This window comes from Bubalus kerabau, chromosome 18, assembly GCF_029407905.1.
Source record: "Bubalus kerabau isolate K-KA32 ecotype Philippines breed swamp buffalo chromosome 18, PCC_UOA_SB_1v2, whole genome shotgun sequence".
NCBI lineage: Eukaryota > Metazoa > Chordata > Mammalia > Artiodactyla > Bovidae > Bubalus > Bubalus kerabau.
In genome coordinates this window covers 20340340-20363324 of record NC_073641.1, presented here as the reverse complement: position 1 = coordinate 20363324, position 22985 = coordinate 20340340, and the positions used below count along the sequence as shown (strand labels likewise).

Below are 22985 nucleotides of genomic sequence, written 5' to 3'. Positions count from 1 at the left end.
TGTTTATCTGTAAATAATTCATTGACAAGGTCAACTTCTCAGTTACTTGCAGTTTAATTGGATTTACTTGTCCCTTTTGCCTTTTTCTGAGATGTTATACTTGATCTCTCAAAAGATTTCCTTTAATGGGATTTGATTCTGAAAAACTTGAGGAATGTTATTTTCATTAAACGTCAATCGTACTTTTTTTTCTCTTTTTAACTCTAGAAATAAGATTATTTGTATTTCACTCATTTGAATTGTGACCATTTAATGAAATTCTCACGGCTTAAAGGAAGACATGAACATTTAAGTTAGAGTATAACATATATATATTCTATATTTATATTATATATGTTTAAAAATATTATATAATTCTATATACATATATATATTATATAAAACTATATAGTGGAAGTGAGAAATAGATTTAAGGGACTAGATCTGATAGATAGAGTGCCTTACGAACTATGGATGGAGGTTCGTGACATTGTACAGGAGACAGGAATCAAGACCATTCCCATGGAAAAGAAATGCAAAAAAGCAAAATGGCTGTCTGGGGAGGCCTTACAAATAGCTGTGAAAAGACAGGAAGCGAAAAGGAAAGGAGAAAAGGAAAGATATACCCATTTGAATGCAGAGTTCCAAAGAATAGCAAGGAGAGATAAGAAAGCCTTCCTCAGCGATCAATGCAAAGAAATAGAGGAAAACAACAGAATGAGAAAGACTAGAGATCTCTTCAAGAAAATTAGAGATACCAAGGGAACATTTCATGCAAAGATGGGCTCAATAAAGGACAGAAACGGTATGGACCTAACAGAAGCAGAAGATATTAAGAAGAGGTGGCAAGAATACACAGAAGAACTGTACAAAAAAGATCTTCACGACCCAGATAATCACGATGGTGTGATCACTGACCTAGAGCCAGACATCCTGGAATGTGAAGTCAAGTGAGCCTTAGGAAGCATCACTACAAACAAAGCTAGTGGAGGTGATGGAATTCCAGTTGAGCTATTTCAAATCCTGAAAGATGATGCTGTGAAAGTGCTGCACTCAATATGTCAGCAAATGTGGAAAACTCAGCAGTGGCCACAGGACTGGAAAAGGTCCATTTTCATTCCAATCCCAAAGAAAGGCAATGCCAAAGAATGCTCAAGAGAAGAAGAAGAAGAAGAGAAGTCGCTCAGTCGTGTCCGACTCTTTGTGACCCCATCGACTGTAGCCCACCAGGCTCCTCGATCCATCGGATTTTCCAGGCATGAATACTGGAGTAGGTTGCCATTTCCTTCTCCATACTACTGCACAATTGCACTCATCTCACATACTAGTAAAGTAATGCTTAAAATTCTCCAAGCCAGGCTTCAGCAATACATGAACTGTGAACTTCCAGATGTCCAAGCTGGTTTTAGAAAAGGCAGAGGAACCAGAGATCAAATTGCCAGCATCTGCTGGATCATCGAAAAAGCAAGAGAGTTCCAGAAAAACATCTATTTCTGCTTTACTGACTATGCCAAAGCCTTTGACTGTGTGGATCACAATAAACTGTGGAAAATTCTGAAAGAGATAGGCATACCAGACCACCTGACCTGCCTCTTGCAAAACCGATATGCAGGTCAGGAAGCAACAGGTAGAACTGGACATGGAACAACAGACTTGTTCCAAATAGGAAAAGGAGTACATCAAGGCTATATATTGTCACCCTGCTTATTTAACTTATGTGCAGAGTACATCTTGAGAAACACTGGGCTGGAGGAAGCACAAGCAGGAATCAAGATTGCAGGGAGAAATATCAATAACCTCAGATATGCAGATGACACCACCCTCACGGCAGAAAGTAAAGAGGAACTAAAAGGCCTCTTGATGAAAGTGAAAAAGGAGTGAAAAAGTTGGCTTAAAGCTCAACATTCAGAAAACGAAGATCACGGCATCCAGTCCCAACACTTCATGGCAGATAGATGGGGAAACAGTGGAAACATTGGCTGACTTTATTTTTCTGGGCTATAAAATCACTGCAGATGGTGACTGCAGCCATGAAATTAAAAGACGCTTACTCCTTGGAAGGAAAGTTATGACCAACCTAGACAGCATATTAAAAAGCAGAGACATTACTTTGCCAACAAAGGTCCATCTAGTCAAGGCTATGGTTTTTCCAGTGGTCATGTATGGATGTGAGAGTTGGACTATAAAGAAAGCTGAGTGCTGAAGAATTGATGCTTTTGAACTGTGGTGTTGGAGAAGACTCTTGAGAGTCCCTTGGACTGCAGGGAGATCCAACCAGTCCATCCTAAAGGAGATCAGTCCTGGGTGTTCACTGGAAGGACTGACGTTGAAGCTGAAACTCCAATACTTTGGCCACCTCAAGCGAAGAGCTGACTCATTGAAAAAGACCCTGATGCTGGGAAAGATTGAGGGCAGGAGGAGAAGGGGACGACAGAGGATGAGATGGTTGGATGGCATCATCGACTCGATGGACATGAGTTTGGGTGGACTCCGGGAGTTGGTGATGGACAGGGAAGCCTGGCGTGCTGCAGTTCATGGGGTCGCAAAGAGTCAGACACAACTGAGAGACTGAACCGAACTGAAAAATATTATTATTTGGGCTTCCCAGATGGCTCAGTGGTAAAGAACACCAACAGTGCAGGAATGCAGGTTTGATCCCTGTGTTGGGAAGATCCCCTGGAGAAGGAAATAGCAACCCACTCCAGTGTTCTTGCCTGGGAAATCCCATGGACAAAGCAGCCTGGCGGGCTACAGTCCATGGGGTTGCACACAACTGAGCAACTAAACAATAATAATGTTATGTACTGTATAGTATGTATATTTAGTATATATACAGTATGCTAAATTAGCTTTAGCTAATTCTGAGGTGGAGAGTTTGTGATTCTTCCAAATAAAATTTAGGAATATAACCTTGACTCATTAAGATCAAGTGTGTTGATCTTACATCTCAGTCAAACGTCATTCATGGGGTTCTTGGAAGGCTGAGGACAGTAACAATGCGCTCTCTTTTCATTAGTCTGTAAAATCCCTTCCCAGTCATGACTGTCATCCTACCCTTCGAACGACTGTAGCTCTCCTTTACTCTCTTTGGAGAATGCTTCTCTGTTTAATTAATCTCAGTGTTAATCTAACACAAGTTCTAGAAAAAAGGAAAAGTGAGAGATATAAACAATAAAAACTTGAAAGGGAAGAGCACAGAGCAGCAAAACGAGCCTTGCCAATAAGTTTGACAATAGAGCCAAACTTATTATTTGGCCTACATTTAATTTTCATCATAAGACATGTGTTGTGATAGGGAAAAGTTTAACTGGTTGAAGCCTCTGTTGGTAAATCAATAACCACAGCAACAAGCCCCTGGCCATGCTGGAGCATAAGGCAAATGGAAAAAATAAGGCCTGGGCATATGATAAGAGAGAGGAACTGTTCCTGAGTAGATCTGACATACTGTAATTCATCATGGTGAAGATTCTGGATCCTACTGTCTCTAAAGGGTGCTTCATGGACTAAAGGGTGTGACTGTCCTCAGTTAACTGTCTCTCTTGCTTAAAGGTGTCCTCGCTCACAGGCGCAATGTGAAAAGGCTTTTCATGAGTTCTTATCTATACGCATTTCCCTGCCATCCCACAATTATGGCTTCTTCCTGAAGGCAATGGCAACCCACTCCAGTACTCTTGCCTGGAAAATCCCATGGATGGAGGAGCCTGGTAGGCTGCAGTACATGGGGTCACTAAGAGTCAGACACGACTGAGTGACTTCACTTTCACTTTTCACTTTCATGCATTGGAGAAGGAAATGGCAACCCACTCCAGTGTTCTTGCTCTTGCCTGGAGAATCCCAGGGACAGGGGAGCCTGGTGGGCTGCCGTCTATGGGGTCGCACAGAGTCAGACACGACTGAAGCAACTTAGCAGCAGCAGCAGCTTGAAACCCTGACCTTGGTTTTCAGAATACAGCACTTTTCCAACCGACCTCATGCCTTTCTACCAGTCAGTTCTTTATAATTTTGTTCTGCAGGTTCCTTTCTTCACATTCCTGCACTGGGGCTTCCTGCCCTCAATCTGTCTTGTTCCTGCTCTTATTCCTACTATAAATCATTTGGTAATAACTTCCAAATCTACATTCTGATCTAACCTTCCATGCATGCCAGGGGCCACTATTTTGCAACTGCCCATAAACATTATAACTTGGATGTTCCACTGTCACAGGAAACCTGACTAATCCCAAAAGAAACTCATCTTGCCCAACTTCTATGTTCTGCCAGTTGGCTTCTTTATCCAGTGTTAATGGTAATGGCTTGATTTTTCTCTGACATAAAACACCAGACTCATCTTTGACTGTGCTCTTTCGCCTCTAACTTGCAAACTGCTACAGGTTACTTTGATTTTTCTTTTTAGATGAAACCTTTCTCCACCTTTTTCACACTAATAATCCAAACTCCACTTCACCTTGTGTTACTGCAGTTGTATGGGGACAACTCCTGCCTCCACTTTTAATCCCGTTAGTTTCATGTTTAGGGTAGTATTAGTACCAGAAGAAAAAAAAAAAAAATCAGCCTATTATTGATATATTTTCTCCCTTCTCAAGAACCTACAGTGACTCCCCATTATAAATCTTATCAAGTCCCAAGTTCTCAGCTCCATTATCTGATTCCGCCCTCCCCATTCAAATTCACTTCTCATCACTCCTTACTACTTTAAATGTTAAAATCTCTTTCTCTCTCTCTTTCCAGAAAGCTATTTTCCACCTGTCCTCTCCCCTCCCTCTTAACCTCAAAAGTGATCAACTGTTTGGTTTTGCTCCTATCACGTGTTTTCTGCTAACAGAAATACGGACTTAGAAACTTAGGAGATGCTTGTTAAAAGACCATTAGTCTAGGTGTATAGCACACAAGGATTTGTAAAGTAGGGAAGAGGCAGATACAACTTGACAGTTAGGACTTCCCTGGTGATCCAGTGGTTAAGAATCCACCTTGCAATGCAAGAGACACTAGTTTGATCCTTTGTCCAGGAAGATCCCACATGCTGTGGGGCAACTGAGCCCAAGTGCCACAACTACTGAGCCCGCACTCTGGAGTCCGTGAGCGGCAACTACTGAGCCCAGGCACCCCAATTACTGAAGCCCACATGCCCTAGAGCTGTGATCTGCAAGAAGAGAAGACATCGCAGTAAGAAGCCCATCCACCGCAACTGGAGAGCAGCCCAGCTCATCACAACTAGAGAAAGCCCCATGTACAACAACGAAGAACCAGTGCAGCCAGAACAAACAAACAAATGGGAAAAACAACAACAACAACTTAAATGCCTGGACAGATTGAGGCTGAATAATGAATATCCTTAAGGGCAAGTGTGTCACATTTACTTACTGTACAGACTTACTCTCAGGTGAAAACACCGAAATAATCATGAAATCACCATAAAGCACAAACAAGTAAGACAAATACCAAGGTCTCCCTTGTAACCACTATGTATGAGATTTGTAAGGACAAACACTTCCTGCCAAGGGAACTCTGCCACAGTGTGTCTCAGATGAAAGCAGTTCCTTTGCTTTCATAAACTAAACAAGAGGTTCACAAGCAAGGTGGCAACAAGTTCCGCTAAAACAACTTCTCTGACAAAGGTCAGAAAGACTTTTCACAGTTGCCCTAATCAATTCATGCCAAACCGGAACCCTCATTATCGGGGATTTTTGCAATTAAAAAGCTGCTTTTATTAAAGTTTTTAAAACCAGTGCTTCTGAAAGGAATGCCCTTTTAACAACGAGTTAATAAAAGCAAGCACATCTAGCAATGGGTTGGTTAAAGCTTAAGCAGAAATTCCCAAGGAAGAAGCAAAACCACAAATGACAATCAACTATCTCACCAGACCTCAGTGGTTTTTGCTCAAAAACTGAAGAAGTGTTAACAGATTCTGGGAGTAGATTTGCAGGGAGATTTTATAAAGAAAGAAAGGGAGCTGACCCAGCTTACCACCAGCAGTACAATTAGGTGTATCTGAAATCAACTGTTACTTCTATTTCTTGAGGTACAGGAGTAGGGTAAGCTGCTGCCCATGTTATCCAAGAGAATAACATTCCCCACTTATCAAGGGCTCTGGGTCAAGTCCTATGCTAGAGATCTCACTCACATTATCTATTCAATACTTAACCCTCATATCAACTCTAGGGAAAGGGTATTATCTAAATGGGGAGGCAGAGCGTGAGACCGTTAGAAAGCATCACCGACTCAGTGGTGAATTTAAGCAAATTCGTCAATCACCGACGAACTTAAGCAAACTCCAGGAGATAGTGGAGGACAGAGAAACTTGGAGGGCTACAGTCCACAGGGTCACAAAGAGTTGGACATGACTTAGGAACTGAACAACAACAACAATCTTAATGTCACAGATAAGGAAACTGAAGCTTAAGAGACTTGTCCCTAATCACACAGTTATTATGTTATAGAGCAGGTTTTCAAAGTTCAACAGGACTCTGGTCTGTGCCTATTCACCGCAGCACACAGCTTTCCAGTGTGGTAAGAGACACAAGATGTCAAAACAAACTTAGCCGGTCAACCAACATTTACTAAGATCATAAGCAGGTCCAGGATTATCCTGGGGATTCGGAAGTGGACCAGAGAACCACGTTACAGCCACTAGAATGGCGATCATCAAAAAGACAGACAATAACCAGGGAAGAAGAGGAACAATCATACATTGTTACTGAAATTGTAACACGGTGCAGCCACTGTGGAAAAAAGTTTAGCAGTTCATCAAAATATAGGTATACCTTGCCTCATCATCATATATTCTATTTTGCTTCACAGATATTGTGTTTTTCACAAAAAGCAGTTTTGTGGCAATCTCGCATTAAGCAAGTCTGTTGGCGCCATTTTTCCAACAGTGTTGATTCACTTTGTGTTTCTATGCCACTTTTGGCAATTCTTGCAATATTTCAAACTTTTGCATTTTATTATTGTATTTTTTTTACAGTGATCTGAGATCAGTGATCTTTGATGTTACCTAATTTTGATATATACTGGAAAAAAAATATTCATGTGCCTTATCTCCATACTCACTTTATTGGGGTGGTCTGGATCCAAACGTTTGGTATCTCCAAAGTATGTATGCCTGCAGGTTGTGGTAGTTCTGTTTAAATTAGTGACAGTGATGTAAAACTGAATGCAAACTGAACAACAGAGGTCCCCTCAAAGTCTCAGCAACACAGTTGCTAAAGCATTCACTAGGTTTCCCTGCCCTACAGAGAAGGGTGTTGTGAAAGAAGGATTTAAAAGAAAGAATCATCTCTAGAGAGGAGAATGGAATCGGACATATTTGCTTTGATTTTAACAAACAATCTTCTCACATAGACCTGGATCTCTTGAGCAGGATTATCCACTTGCACATTTACTCAATATTGGTTTTGTCTATACATATGACCAACTTTAAATGAATGACTTGGAATTCTAGTTTAGGAATCAGTTTCTTGGGTATAGCTAGCTTTGGGTATGGCTCACTAGACCCTAAGAATATACTCCCTGCTACCAAACACATGAAATGACTTCTGTATCTAGATATTGAAATTAGCCAGTGTGAGGACCATCTACAGAGACCACACACAGACACGACTTCCAAGAGAACTGGGCCATTCTGGAAGTTCTCATCATCTGGAAGACCTTACTTTGCTACAGTGATAATTCTTAACAGTAAGAGGAAACTTCAGAGCTAGAGACTCACCTGCTTTACTTCACCTTAAACCTCTATCCCATGAAAAGCATCTCAAGCACTACACTGCAACTAACAGAAATTTTAAGTGGACCATATAGGGTGTGTGAATTGATAACTTTGAACTCAAAGCACATAGAGAATTTTAAGTGGCAGCCTTTAAAAAGTTGGCTTGAAACTCCAACATTAAAAAACTAAGATCAAGGCATCCGGTCCCAGCACTTCATGGCAAATAGAAGGGGGAAAAGTGGAAGCAGTGACAGATTTCCTTTTCTTGGGCTCCAAAATCACTGCGGATGGAGACTGCAGCCATGAAATTAAAAGAGCCTTGCTTCTTGGATGGCAAGCTCTGACAAACCTGTACCGTGCCAAGTCGCTTCAGTCGTGTCCGACTCTGTGCGACCCTATGAACTATGGCCCACCAGGCTCCTCTGTTCACGGAACTCTCCAGGCAAGAATACTGGAATGAATTGCTATTTCCTTCTCCAGGGATCTTCCCAACCCAGGGATCAAACCTATGCGTCTTATGTCTAACCGGTATTGGCAGGCAGGTTCTTTACCACTAGTGCCACCTGCAAAGCCAACGTATTAAAAAGCAAAGACATCACTTTGCCAGCAAAGATCTATATAGTCAAAGCTATGGGTTTTCCAGCAGTCATGTACAGATGTGAGAATTGGACCATAAAGAAGACTGAATGCCAAAGAATCGATGCTTTCAAACAGTGGTGCCGGAAAAGACTCTTGAGAGTCCCTTGGATTGCAAGGAGATCCAATCAGTCAATCCTAAAGGAAACCCACCCTCAATATTCATCAGAAGGACTGTTGCTGAAGCTGAAGCTCCAATATTTTGGCCATCTGATTCAAAGAGCCAACTCATTGGAAAAGATCTTGAACCTGGGCAAGACTGAAGGCAAAAGGAAAAGAGGACAGCAGAGGATGAGATGGTTAGACAGCATCACTGACTCAACGGACATGAATGTGATTAAACTCCAGGAGATAGTGGAGGGCATGGGAGACGGGTGTGCTACAGTCCATGAGGCTCCAATGAGTCAGACACAACTTAGCGACTGAACAACTTGAAATATATCCTGGCAAGCTAATGTAATGAACTGAAATCAAGACTGCTATTATACTACACAATAATCAGCCTACGGAACTTCCCTTAACAGATGTGATTTTAATTGGATTAAAGAATTTCTAGCATGTTTTCCCTTTAAATAACCCACATAAAAATACTTGTCATTCTTTAAATGCTTTTGTTCACTCTCTCCTATATAGGCACATCAAACTATGGAAAACAAGTAGCAAGATTAAAAAATATATATCTTGAATCACAGCACTGGGAAATAATTTAAGAATTATCTAAATCTACTCCTTAAATTCAGATAACTCAATAAGCAGATGAGTATTTTGTTTTTCCTTTAGGAAAACCAGAGTGAAACCAGAAAAACCTTGGAAAAGTTATCTGTCTTTGCTTAGCCCTTTCATTGGAAAGCAAGAACTAAAAATGGTGATTTAGGTTTGCTAAGGCAAAAGGGAACAATGGAGTTATGTTGCAGCCTAGAAGTGATGTCAGTTTTTATCTTAGACTGATGGAGTAAAGAGATATCTCCGGCAGGCCTGAGGCATGTCCTAGCACAATGTGGGATAATGCTAATAACAAGGCCAGAACCTGTCTGTGCTCTGCCTACTTGCTCTAGACCTGGGTCTGGGCAATTTTAATCTTTCTAAGTCTCTATTTCCTATCTACAACATGGAGATAATATACATCCCTCAGAAGGGTTTTGTGAGATTAATGGTGTGGTTCACCTTAATCATTACATATTCTAAAGGCCTTACTTTCACAGATTGGGATCAATAAGCTAAGATGAGCTCCTGGAGGCCAAGGAGTGAATTCTTTACCTGTATCCCAGCACACCCACAACAGTACAAAGTTAATTCTAGACCAACAGGCCAAATTATACCAGAATAATTTTGAAACAAGGTCAACTCTGGTCATCTCAACATGTAGCTCATGGGAAATATACACTGAGAGTTTAGTGTCCCTTCATGTTATGATACTTCCTTACTTATTTATTTGCTTCACAGCTTGTGGGATCTTAGTTCCTTAACAAGGCATTGAATCTGGACCCTCAGCAATGAAAGCCTGGAGTCCTAAGCACTGGCATGTGTGTGTGCTAAGTCGCTTCAGCCATGCCAAACTCCCTGCGATCCCACCAGGCTCCTCTGTCCATGGGATTCTCCAGGCAAGAATACTGCAGTGGGTTGCCATGTCTTCCTCCAGGGAATCTTCCCAACCCAGGGATTGAACCTGCATCTCTTATGTCTCCTGCATTTACAGGCAGATTCTTTACCACTAGCGCCACCTGGGAAGCCCCTTAGCCACTGGAAGGTCAGGGAATTCCCTGGTTGTGATACTTTAAATATTGGAAAAAATTAACCAGTATATGCAGGAATTTAGCATATGATTGACAGATGCATTTTTTACTATTTATTTTTATTTTGGGCTGTGCTGGGTCTTCGTTGCTGCATGGGCTTTCCTCTAGATGTGGCGAGCAGGGGCTACTCTCTAGTTATGGTGTGTTGGCTTCTCATTGCGGTGGCTTCACTGGTTGTAGAGCATAGGCTCAATAATTGTGCTGCAGAAGCTCAGCAGTTGCGGCTTCCAGTCTCTAGAGCATAGGCACACTTGTGATGCGCAAGATGCTCCAGTTCATGTGGGATCTTCCCGGACCAAGGATTGAACCTGTGTCTCCTGCAATGTCAGGCAGACTCTTTACCACTGAGCCACCTGGGAAGTCCCCATGCATTTTCAATTATTGGGGAAAATATAGATGACAGTAAATAATGTTAGACAAATGGGTTACCAATTGGAAAAAAATTGGAATCCACATCTCATACCAAAATAAACTTCAGAGAAATAAAAAATTTAAACATTTAAAAAATGAAACTGCTTTTTCCGGCAGTGACGACCTCCTCATGAGAACATGCCTCTCGCAAAGGATCTTCTTCATCCGTCTCCAGAAGAGGAGAAGAGGAAACACAAGAAGAAGCGCCTGGTGCAGAGCCCCAATTCCTATTTCATGGATGTAAACTGCCCAGGATGCTATAAAATCACCACCGTCTTTAGCCATGCACAAACAGTAGTCTTGTGTGTTGGCTGCTTACTGTTCTCTGCCAGCCTACAGGAGGAAAAGCAAGGCTTACAGAAGGATGCTCTTTCAGATGGAAGCAGCGCTAAAAGTCCCCTGTATCAAGATGAACGGGGAACCATCCCAATAAACACGTTTTGGATACAAAAAAAAAAAAGAAAGAAAGAAACTATAAAAATTCCTGGTGACTGGGGGGAACCGAGTGAAGGACCTCTTCATACTAATTTTGCAACTACCTATGATTCTATAACTATTTCAAAATAAAAAGTTTAAAAAACATTTTGTGAAATCTGAGATAATTATTTCATAATTCTGAAATGAGGAATGGTCTTTCCAACCATGACACAAAGTCAAGAAGTCAGACATGTACAGTTTGTAAACATGTAAAGCCCACCTAAAATTACATGTTTGTGTGTGTCAAAAGCCTAAGTTATACAAAATCAAAAGACAGGTCAAACAAGGACTTCCCTGCTGGTCCAGTGGCTAAGACTACACACTCCCAATGCAGGGGGCCCAATTTCCATTCCTGGTCAGGGAACTAGATCCCACAGGCTGCAACTGACTAAAGAGTCTGCATGCCACAACAAGAACAAATCCCACCTGCCGCAACTAAGATCTGTCACAGGCAAATAAATACATATGAGGAGGGAAAGAAAAGACAAATCAAACAGAAAGAAAAATAGATGCAGCTTATCTCCCCAATGGCTAGTTTCCTTAATACATAAAGGTTGCCAGCAAATTAATAAGAAAAAAGCCAACAACCCAACAGAGAAATGGGTAAGAAATGTGGATAGTTTATAGAAAAGGAAATAGAAATGTTAATAACTCTAAAATATATGCAAAAAAGATGTCCACACTTACTCAGCAATCTGATGTTCAAATTTAAAGTGAAATGCCATTTTTATTTATCAAATTGGTAAAGACCATAAAGTTTCATAACACACTGTGCTGACCAAGATATAGTAAAATAAGCACCCTTGTATACTGCTGGTAGGAATCTGAGCTGGTACAACCTCTGTGGGAGTGATTTGGCAATTGCTGCAATGCAATATTCCAGGTGTTATGTATTTAACACTGTGAAAGGTACATGTAGAAGATTTTTCACAATTTTTAACAGCAAAAGAAGTGGAAACTAACTAAATGTCTGCTAATATGAGACCTGTTAAAAAATTAGCATATTCATATCAGGAAATACTATGTAGATATAAGAAGGAATGAAGTATCTTTAAGCTTCAATGAAATAATCACTTAAAAATAAAATTATTACCATGTACAACATAAATACTTCCTTGTCTCTGGAAAAATTGGTAAGAAATTGGTAACAATGGTTACTCATTTTAATAAAGTTAAAAATTAAAACAGCAATAATATACATTTATTGTTTCCTATATTTTATGGCCACACATAAAAGGGAGTGACCCAAGCAGTAATGATCATAATCACACAAATTTACTGAATCCTTGGTATAAGATATGAAGATAAAGCATGTTAAAAAAAGATTATTCACTAAAGCAGGTAAGAAAACTTATCAAGACAAGCCAAACTCACCAGTACATGGTATGAACTAATGAAAATTTGATGTAGACATCAATATACTGAAAACAAGCTAACAGAAATCAGGAGTCATTTATCTTTGTAGTTCACTCATTCCTGCATTTTCCAACCTAGCATAGACTCTTATAACAAAGCAGGTACTCAAATGTTTATGAATGACAGGTTGAAAGGATGACTGGATGGGATGGATGGATGGGACAGATAAAAAGACAGATGACTGGAAGGAACAGTAGACACTGAAGGACTGTCATCTCCCTCAGCTCCTGTTTCCCTCTGACCTGGGCCAGCCTCAATCTCATTGTCCTCCCCTGTACAAATGGGATATGCTGGAATTAATAAATAATTAAGAAACATGATCGTAATCGCCACACAACTTGGTGGATAATTACTAATAGGGTTAGTAATGTTACCACCTCCCCTGAAATGTGCATGCCCTAGACTTTGGAATCTGCGACTATATTCCATAGAAAAGGGACTCTATTATAGATCGAATTAAGGTTAGAGACCTTAAAGTAGGAAGATTATCATGGATTATCCAGGTGGGCCCAATATAATCACACGAGCCCTTTCAAGCAGAGAACTGTCTGACTGGGAGAAGAAAGGAAGACAGAGACTGGAAGCAGAAGGATTCAGTGAATTGTGGATGGTGCTCAAATGTAGACGCCCACATTCAAGGACTGGAAAGAGCTCCCCTAGGAGCTAAGGTGGCCCTTGATGACAGTCAACACAGGGACCTCAGTCCTTCAGCCACAAAGAACTGAATTCTGCCAGCAAACTGAATGAGCTGGGAAACAGATTCTTTCTGGAGGCCTCTGATAAGAGCAAAGATGGCCAACATCTTGTAAAACACAGAGCACAGCAACTACCCTTCCCAACCTGGATTTCTTTCTTTTTTTTTTTTAAATTTTTAAAAATCTTTAAATTTTGTATTGGGGGTATAGTCAATTAACAATGTTGTGATAGTTTCAGGTGAAGAGCAAAGGGACTCAGCCATACATATACACATATCCATTCTCCCCAAAACTCCCCTTGTGTCCAGGCTGCCACATAATATTGAGCACAGTTCCATGTGCCATACCAACCTGGACTTCTGATCTACAGACCTATAGATAGTAACTTTCTGTTATTTTAATTCACTAAGTGTGTGATGATTGGTTATGGCAGCAATAGAAAATAAAGATTCTCCCTTTGTGTTCAGCTAAAGAACCACTTGTGGAGCCTGTTCATGTTAGGCTCGCTGCCAAATGTTTAGGACAGAAAAGTAAGTACATGTTCTCAAGGAGTTTATAAGCTTAGAAACCCAGTAAACAATTCTATGATAGAGGTTAGCACAACACAGTGTAGGAGCACAGAGAGGAGGCACCTAACTGCATAACGTCCTCAGATGCTCTACTTACCACTCCTCTAATCCCTTTCCCTTCCTTTGCACCCACAGTTCAGTTCAGTCACTCAGTCGTGTCCAACTCTTTGCAAACCCATGGACTGCAGCACGCCAGGCCTCCCCGTCCATCATCAACTCCCAGAGTTTATTCAAAGTCATGTCCATTGAGTCAGTGATGCCATCCAACCATCTCAATCGTCTGTCATAAGGGTGGTGTCATCTGCATATCTGAGGTTATTGATATTTTTCCCAGCAATCTTGATTCCAGCTTGTGCTTCACTGTACCCTTTTCCAATGAATTAATTGGACCACCAGCCTTAATCATCTGGCTTCCCTGGTGGCTCAGCAGTAAAGAAACTGCCTGCCAATGCAGAGGACCCAGGTTCTAACCCTGGGTCAGGAAAACCCCTGAAGAAAGAAATGGCAACCCACTCTAACATTCTTGTCTGGTAAATCCCATGGACAGAGGAGCCTTGCGGCTACAGTCCATGGGGTCACAAAAGAGTGGGACATGACTTAGCAACTGAACAGCAACCTAATCGTCAGAAACTGAAAGCCATCCTAAACTCAACTGACCCTTCAAGACCTCTAATTTATATCACTCCAATAATTTTTCTCATAAGTCTCTTTCCCTCACCTTCATTTCTTCCCCAAACCACTGACTGCTACTTTCTGATCTTTATCATCTCTTCCCTTGATTACTGTAACCACCTCTCAACTAACTTTCCTGATTCAATAGCTATCCATTTCCCCAAATCCATTTCTTTCAATTCACCAGGGTCATTTTCCCAAGGATTAAATTGACTATGCCACGTTCCAGCTCAAAATGCTTCAAAGACTGCTTGCAGTTAAAGCCTAACTCTGTCTACTCTTCGAGACCCTCCTAAGCTATACTAGATAGAAAACTGTCTCCGCTTGGCTTCTGTCTCCAGTGCCTAGGAAGGATCTGGTACATAGTTGATTCTTAGACAGTATTTGCTGAATGAATAAAATCAACTCCTGCTGACTCTGAAGCCTCATCGCTTACCTTATAGCACCCCCATTTACTATGCTCCTGCAACCTTCACCATCTCCTGGAGTTTGCTCAAATTCATGTCCTTGAGTCGGTGATGCTATTGAAACATTTCATCCTCTGTCACCCTCTTTTCCTTTTGCCTTCAATCTTTCCCAGCATCAGGGTCTTTTCAAATGAGTCAGCTCTTCATATCAGATGGCCCAATTACTGGAGTTTCAGCTTCAGCATCAGTTCTTCCAATGAATATTGAGGGTGGATTTCTTTTAGGATTGACTGGTTTGATCTCCTTGCAGTTCAAGAGACTCTCAAGAGTCTTCTTCAGCACCATAATTCAAAAGCATCAATTCTTTGAAGTTCAGTCTTCTCTATGGTCCACCTCTCATATCCATACATGACTACTGGCAAAACCCATAGATTTGACTAGATGGACCTTTGTTGGCAAAGTGATGTCTCTGCTTTTTAATACTCGAGGTTTGTCATAGCTTTCCTTCCAAGGAGCAAGCATCTTTTAATTTCATGCCTGCAGCCACCATCTGCAGTGATTTTGGAGCCCAAGAAAAGAAAATCTGTCACTGTTTCCACCTTTTCCCCTTTTATTTGCCATGAAGTGATGGGACAAGATGCCATGATCTTAGTTTTTTGAATGTTGTTTTAAGCCAGCTTTTCCACTATCCTCTTTTCACCCTCACCAAGAGGATCTTTAGTTCTTCTTCACCTTCTGCCATTAGAGTGATATCATCTGCATATCTAAGGTTATTGACATTTCTCCCGCCAATCTTGATTCCAGCTTATCATTAATCCAGCCTGGCATTTCTCATGATGTACTCTGCATATAAGTTAAATAAAGGGTGACAACATACAGTCTTGTCATACTCCTTTCCCAATTAGGAACCAATTAGTTGTCTCATGTCTGGTTCTAACTGGTGTTCTTGACTTGCATACAAGTTTCTCAGGGGACAGGTAAGGTGGTCAGGTACTCTCATTTCTGTAAGAATTATCCACAGTTTGTTGTGATCCACACAGTCAAAGGCTTTAATCAATGAAGCAGTAGTAGACGCTTTTCTGGAATTCCCTTGCCTTCTCTATGATCCAGTAGATGTTGGCAATTTTGATCTCTGGTTCCACTGCCTTTTCTAAACCCAGTTTTTACACCTGGAAGTTCTCAGTTCACATACTGCTGAATCCTAGCTTGATGGATTTTCAGCATAAACTTACCAGCTTGTGAAATGAGTACAAATGTACGGTGGTTTGAACATTCTTTGGCATTGCCCTTCTTTGGAATTGGAATGAAAACTGACCTTTTCCAGTACTATGGCCACTGCTGAGTTTTCCAAATGTGCTGATATGTTGAGTGCAGCACTTTATCAGCATCACTGGATAGGGGAGGCTGTTGTGCTGCAGTCCATGGTATTGCAAAGAGTCAGATAGGACTTAGCGACTGAACAAAAACAACAATCCTAGTCTTTGTGGTCCCAGCCTACTCCACCTTCCCTTTCTCTATGCTCCAATTTCTCCTTGTGGCTAAAATGACTTGTTCACCTAGCTGGTGAGCATATCTTAAAAAAAAATTTTTTTGCCCTTCTCTGGATGGCATCACCGACTCGATGGATGTGAGTCTGAGTGAACTCCGGAAGTTGGTGATGGACAGGGAGGCCTGGCGTGCTGCAATTAGTCAGACACGACTGAGCAACTGAACTGAACTGAACAGGGTTCTGCCCGCCTTGCAGCTGTACTCTGTCTAGTCTTTTGAGTCCCTGGTGTAACTGTCTTCTCTCCTACCATAGCATCTACAGCCAATCCTCTAGTACCTTGCTACTCAAAGCTGGCCAGTGGACTGGTGCTGATGTCCAAATGGTTTATTACCATTCTGGTCCAAGGTTAGTCCAGAAATCAAGTATTTGGAAATGTTTATGGCAGCTTGACAATTCAATGACATTTAAGTATGTGATACTTGCTTAACAAGGTATAGACCAGTTTGGGTGTTGTTGAATTAATCTGGTGAGTCACATGTGATGCAAACTGCATTTTAATCATGTGCAACAGGACCACTTATTATTCCATGATAGAGCCAAAACAAAGAACAACTCAACTGGTCTATCACCACAGATAATCTAAGGAGCGCTGCTCGAATGCACCCAGGTACACTCCCATCTTCTACACCTTTTTTGATGTTGTTGGCTGCCTGAGATAACGCAGATGTCCCATGAATCTCAGTGAATAAATTAATAAGGATGTGAATGATAAGAAGACCTCCTAAAAGACATGAGACCTGAGCTACTTCTTAATGATTGGCAGGGACGGAGCACTTTGGGGCAACGAATGCATTGAGGAAGAAGTACAAATGAGAAAGAGCAAGAAAAGGTGGTGCACAGGCAATGGAAAGCTTTCAAAAGGCAAAATATTATGCTGAAGCACAATGACATAAAAGAACTTAACCACACAGTTCTGCTGGAGCCCCATCCTCTAGACCCCCACCCTCAAGACGCGCCCTCACCCCAGAAGCACCCTCTCAGTACAGTGTGCAGCCTTAGCAAAGGCAGGGGGAGCCTCTGAAGGATGTCTCTCAAACAAGTGTTGTGACCTACCTGATGAAGGATGAATGTCAGGGTGTGAGCCTTAAAGGCAGGGAGACCAGTTAAGATTTAATTGCAATCATCCCAGTGAGAAATGCCGAAAGGCCTAAACAAAGACAGAGATGATCTGCTGACATGCCACGGTGGTAGAAACAAAGCCAAGGAAAATGTATGAGGCAATGCAGGAAGGGCTTGGTGATTCTCCAGACAGAATAAAGACATAGGGTAGTGTGATGGAAGTTACTGGTTTGGTTGGGGTGACTATGTGCATGACAGTGTCACCAGAGGAGATAAGGAACACAGAAAGAGGAATAGGTTTAATAATAGGGAATAGGGAATTAATAGGGAATAGGGAATTAATAAATTCCAATGTGACAAGCCTGTGGGACATTCAGGTCGAGATGGCTGCAGGCACTCGGAGGGAGGTCAAGGCTGAAGATAGATACAGATTTGGGGAAGCTTTCCTTCCCAGGTGGTGCTAGGGGTAAAGAACCCACCAACCAATGCAGGCGACGTAAGAAACATGGGTTCAATCCCTGGGTTGGGAAGATCCCCTGGAGAAGGGCACAGCAATCCACTCCAGTATTCTTGCCTGGAGAATCCCCATGGACAGAGGATCCCGGCAGGCTACAGTCCATGGGGTCGCAAAGAGCTGGACACGACTGAAGTGATTTAGCACACAGCACATGTCTAGATGGTGATTAAAATCAGTTATGGATGAATGAGAAAAATTGTGGAGAATACCATCATTTAACAGGTAGGCTGAGGGAAGAAATCTCACAAAGAAGATGAAAAAGGAAGAGTCCAAAAGAACAGCTTGTGAAGGCTAGAGAAGAGGAAAGAGATGCACAATCAAGCTTTATCATTCTGGTAAAACCTTAAGAATTTTTCCAGTGAGAGGAAGAAACAATAGACAGAAACAGGGAGGGACAACCAAGGAATGTGTGGAGGAGAAATAGAAGGGATGGAGACACAGGCCAGCATGATGGTGAGTCTGGCAGGTCATCCTCCATGAAGGGCAAGAGAAAGGAGGACAAGTCATAGATGAGTTGATGCAGAAAAGAAGCCTTCCTGGCACAAGTCTAAATTAGGGCCTTTCCTGTGTGCTCCAGTGACACCTGATTGCCTCACCATGTGCCATAATTTACTCACCTGCCTGTGGCACTGTACTGAAAGCTCCAGGATGGCCTGGACTGTTCTGATCCTGCCCGCCACTCTATGCCCAATGCCCAGCACAATGCCTGGCACTAACCATGCCCCAGTTCAAAGTTTAGCTGACTAGGACTTCCTAGTGGTCCTAGTGGTCCTTAACCACTGGTGGTCCAGTGGTTAAGAATCTACTTGCCAATGCAGGGGACATGGGTTTGATTCCTGGTCTGGGAAGATTCCATGTGCTGCGGGACAACGAAGCCTGTACACCACCATTATTAAAGCCCACATGCCTAGAGCCTGTGCTCTGCAACAAGGGAAGCCAAAGCAATGAGAAGCCTGAGCACCTCAAGGAAGAGTAGCCCCCCACTTGCCGCAGCTAGAGAAAGTCCACATGCAGCAACAAAGACCCAACACAGCCAAAAATAAATAAACTGCTTAAAAAGTTCAGTTGACTAAATGGGGACAAGAAATTGAAAGATTCACCAACAAAACCTTCAAGTTTTCTAGCAAGGTAGGAGGTGAGGTTGATTAGTAAGATAAAATAGGGTTAGGGAGGAAGGTTTTGGAGGGTAGTGAAAGAAAGAGGTTTTGTGTGGCGTAGAAAATGAAAATCTTTCAAGGACAAGTTGAAAGCAGTGTTTCTCAATCTCAGTTGCATACTGGAATCACCCAGAAGACATTAAGAACTCCTGGTGCTGGAGACCCACCCTGAAATTTCAGATTGAATTGGCCTAGACAGCCCAGGTATTGAGATTTTTTAAAAGTTCCAAGAAGATTCTGTTTTGCAGCCAAGGTTGAGAATCACGGAGTGAAAGGATTAAGTAACGTTGGTCAGAGTATACCTGAGTCTGGAAACTATACATTGATAGTGTATCAATTTACCTTTTTACCCAGCTTTCTGCAATTCTGTTCAGCTGCCTAGGTATATGTTCAGAAGAAGACTATGGGGTTAATTTGGAGTTAGGGATTTGCCAGACAAACACAGAAGTAGAGAGCTGAGAGACTAAGGGAAAATGAAGGTCTTTCTGAGAGTAAAAGGGCTTCTCAGGTGGTGCTAGTGGTAAAGAACCCACCTGCCAATTCAGGAGACATAAGAGATGCAGGTTCGATCCCTGAGCCAGGAAGATCCCCTGGAGGAAGGCGTGGCAACCCACTCCAGTATTCTTGCCTGGAGAATCCCAGGGACAGAGGAGCCTGGTGGGTTACAGTCCATAGGGTTCCAAAAAGTCTAACATGACTGAAGTGACTTAGCACGCATACTATGAGTACAGGAGGACGGGTGAGCGGTGGAGAGAAATAGGTAAAGGAGGTTAAGAGATTGACTCGCAGTTACAAAATAAATGAGTCATGGGTATGATAGGTACTGTGTGGGGAAAATCGTCAGTAATTATGTAATATCTGTACATGATAATAGATGGTAACTAGACTTACCACAGTGATCATTTCGAAATGTATGGAAATATCAAATCACTATGCTGTACCAGGAACTAATATAGTGTTGTAGGTCAATTGTATTTCAAAAACAAACAAAGTCATAGAAAAAGAGATCAGATTTGTGGCTCGAGAGGCAAGGGATGTAAGGAGAGGGTATTGGATAAAGGCAGCAAAGGTACAAACATCTGGTTATAAGATAGATAAGAACTAGGGATGTAACAACATGATAAACATAGTTAACACTGCTGTATGTTTTATATATAGGAAAGTTGTCACAAGAGTAAACCCTAAGAGTTCTCATCACAAGGTAGAATAATTTATTTTTTTAAGTTTGTAACTATGAGATGATGGAGAACATTAAGAACTACTGATGCTGGAGTCCCACCCCCAATTTTCAGATTTGTTCTGCAAAGTTCACTAAAGTTCACTGAAAAGCTCCCTAAACTTACTGAGGTCATCATTTCAGGATGTAAAAGTCAAATAATTATACTGTAAACTTATACAGAGTTTATGTACGTCAATTGTATCTCAATAAAACTGGAAGGGAAAAATAAAGAAGGGGAGGTGTAAGAGAACCGATAAACCAGAGACTACGGTTTGAAGAAGGGCTTTTAGAACTGATGATGTTTTTCTTGGCACATATCCAGGTTAAAAGTCCCAGAGATAGGCTATGAAAGCAGGCAGTTTCAGTGTGGTAGAACTTATCACAGTTGGGTCAGACAATGAACTTTTCTGAGAAGGCTACTCCTAAGTTGGCTTCTGAAAGGGTTTTGAAGTTTCCCAGAGCAATAGCTGGTGGGGAGATGCCAAATCAAGTCAGATGTCAAAGTCCAAAGCATGTGAGACTCAGGAGGGGAAGTGATGGACAAAGTGGGTTAAGAACAGCAGAGAGAGTAAAGCTGGAGAGGGAAGCATCAAAAAAGGAGCACTGTGTTCTATTCGCATATGAAAATGAAAAAGGTAGTCTGCTTCAGATGTGGCGATGGCAAGATAGTGGGATTCTGGCCAGTCCATCCAAACACGTAGTAATTTAGAGTACAAAAAAAATCCTCCATTCCTCTTACCCCTACATCAAATCCACTAGCAAATCCTGACAACACCCTTCTAAATAAATTCTGGAATCCAAGTCGCTTTTCACTTAACAGTTTAGTTCAGTTCAGTTCAGTCTCTCAGTCGTGTCTAACTCCTTGCAACCCCATGAATCGTACCACGCCAGGCCTCCCTGTCCATCACCAACTCCCAGAGTTCACTCAGACTCACGTCCATTGAGTCAGTGATGCCATCCAGCCATCTCATCCTCTGTTGTCCCCTTCTCCTCCTGCCCCCAATCCCTCCCAGCATCAGAGTCTTTTCCAATGAGTCAACTCTTCGCATGAGGTGGCCAAAGTACTGGAGTTTCAGCTTTAGAAGCATTCCTTCCAAAGAACACCCAGGACTGATCTTTAGAATGAACTGGTTTGATCTCCTTGCAGTCCAAGGGACTCTCAAGAGTCTTCTCCAACACCACAGTTCAAAAGCATCAATTCTTCGGCGCTAAGCTTTCTTCACCGTCCAACTCTCACATCCATACATGACCACAGGAAAAACCATAGCCTTGACTAGACAGACCTTTGTTGGCAAAGTAATGTCTCTGCTTTTCAATATGCTATCTAGGTTGGTCATAACTTTCCTTCCAAGGAGTAAGAGTCTTTTAATTTCATGGCTGCAATCACCATCTGCAGTGATTTTGGAGCCCCAAAAAATAAAGTTTGACACTGTTTCCACTGTTTCCCCTTCTATTTCCCATGAAGTAATGGGACCAGATGCCATGATCTTCGTTTTCTGAATGTTGAGCTTTAAGCCAACTTTTTCACTCTCCTCTTTCACTTTCATCAAGAGGCTTTTTAGTTCCTCTTCACTTTCTGCCATAAGGGTGGTGTCATCTGCATATCTGAGGTTATTGATATTTCTCCCAGCAATCTTGATTCCAGCTTGTGTTTCTTCCAGCCCAGCGTTTCTCATGATGTACTCTGCATAGAAGTTAAATAAGCAGGGTGACAATATACAGCCTTGATGTACTCCTTTTCCTATTTGGAACCAGTCTGTTGTTCCATGTCCAGTTCTAACTGTTGCTTCCTGACCTGCATACAGATTTCTCAAGAGGCAGGTCAGGTGGTCTGGTATTCCCATCTCTTTCAGAATTTTCCACAGTTGATTGTGATCCACACAGTCAAATAAAGCAGAAATAGATGTTTTTCTGGAACTCTCTTGCTTTTTCCATGATCCAGAGGATGTTGGCAATTTGATCTTCATTTAACAGTGGTCCTCCCTTATCTGAATGACTGCAATAGCTTCTCAACTGGTCTCCCTTATTTCACCTTTGTTCCTCTTCAACATACTTAACACACCGAAGAAAAAAAACAAAATAAAATGAAAACCCTCACGTCACTTCTCTGCTTAAAATGCCCCAATGTCTTCCCACCTCACTCACACTGAGTCAAAGTTCCTATAATGGCCTCCAAGGTCCTAAGTGGCCTTGACTACCTTTCCGACCTCTCCTTTTCTCACCTATCCTCTGACACAGAGGGCATCAGCCACCCGGGCTCCTGGTCCTTTCTTGAACACTCCAAGAACATCTGAAACCACCATCCCAACAGTGTGGAAGTCTCTTGCAGATACTTGCCAGGGCCACTCCTTCACTTCTTTGGATCTCTGCTAAAATGTCACATTCATCACCCCACCACCATGGACTACCCTGTCTTTGTTGCTTGATTTTTCCCTGTAGCAGTCGTTATCATGATTTTTATATATTTCACCAATGTTCTATATTTATTTGTTTATTATCTGATTCCCCCTTACTCCCTAATAACACTCTGGAATATAAGCTCCTCAGGGTAAACAGGATCTTTCTCTGTTTTGTGCGTTGCTGCCTCTCCAGCACCTGAGATGATACCTGGAGTATGTCAGACAGGAAAGTATTTGTTGAATGGCTCTGTGGATGGAGTTTCTTATAAGGGATATATAGGCATGGGATGGGGAAGAGCCATGACTCAGTTATTTTTGGCAGGTG

The 22985-nt window shown here is 41.8% G+C and overlaps 2 protein-coding genes and 1 pseudogene across 5 annotated transcripts in view; 1 reads left to right on the top strand and 2 right to left on the bottom strand.

Moving 5' to 3' along the window:
- The window catches only part of DEPDC1B (DEP domain containing 1B), a 172229-nt gene extending 167025 nt beyond the window's left edge, over window positions 1–5204 (bottom strand). The window contains exon 1 of the mRNA XM_055555177.1: window positions 5201–5204. The gene's annotated coding sequence lies outside the window, so the exon portion shown is untranslated. The remainder of the gene's footprint in view (window positions 1–5200) is intronic.
- ELOVL7 (ELOVL fatty acid elongase 7) overlaps window positions 1–22985 on the bottom strand; it is a 79842-nt gene that overhangs the window by 39822 nt on the left and 17035 nt on the right. The gene's annotated exons all lie outside the window — the stretch shown is intronic.
- Window positions 10229–10974, top strand: LOC129633280 (40S ribosomal protein S27-like; annotated as a pseudogene).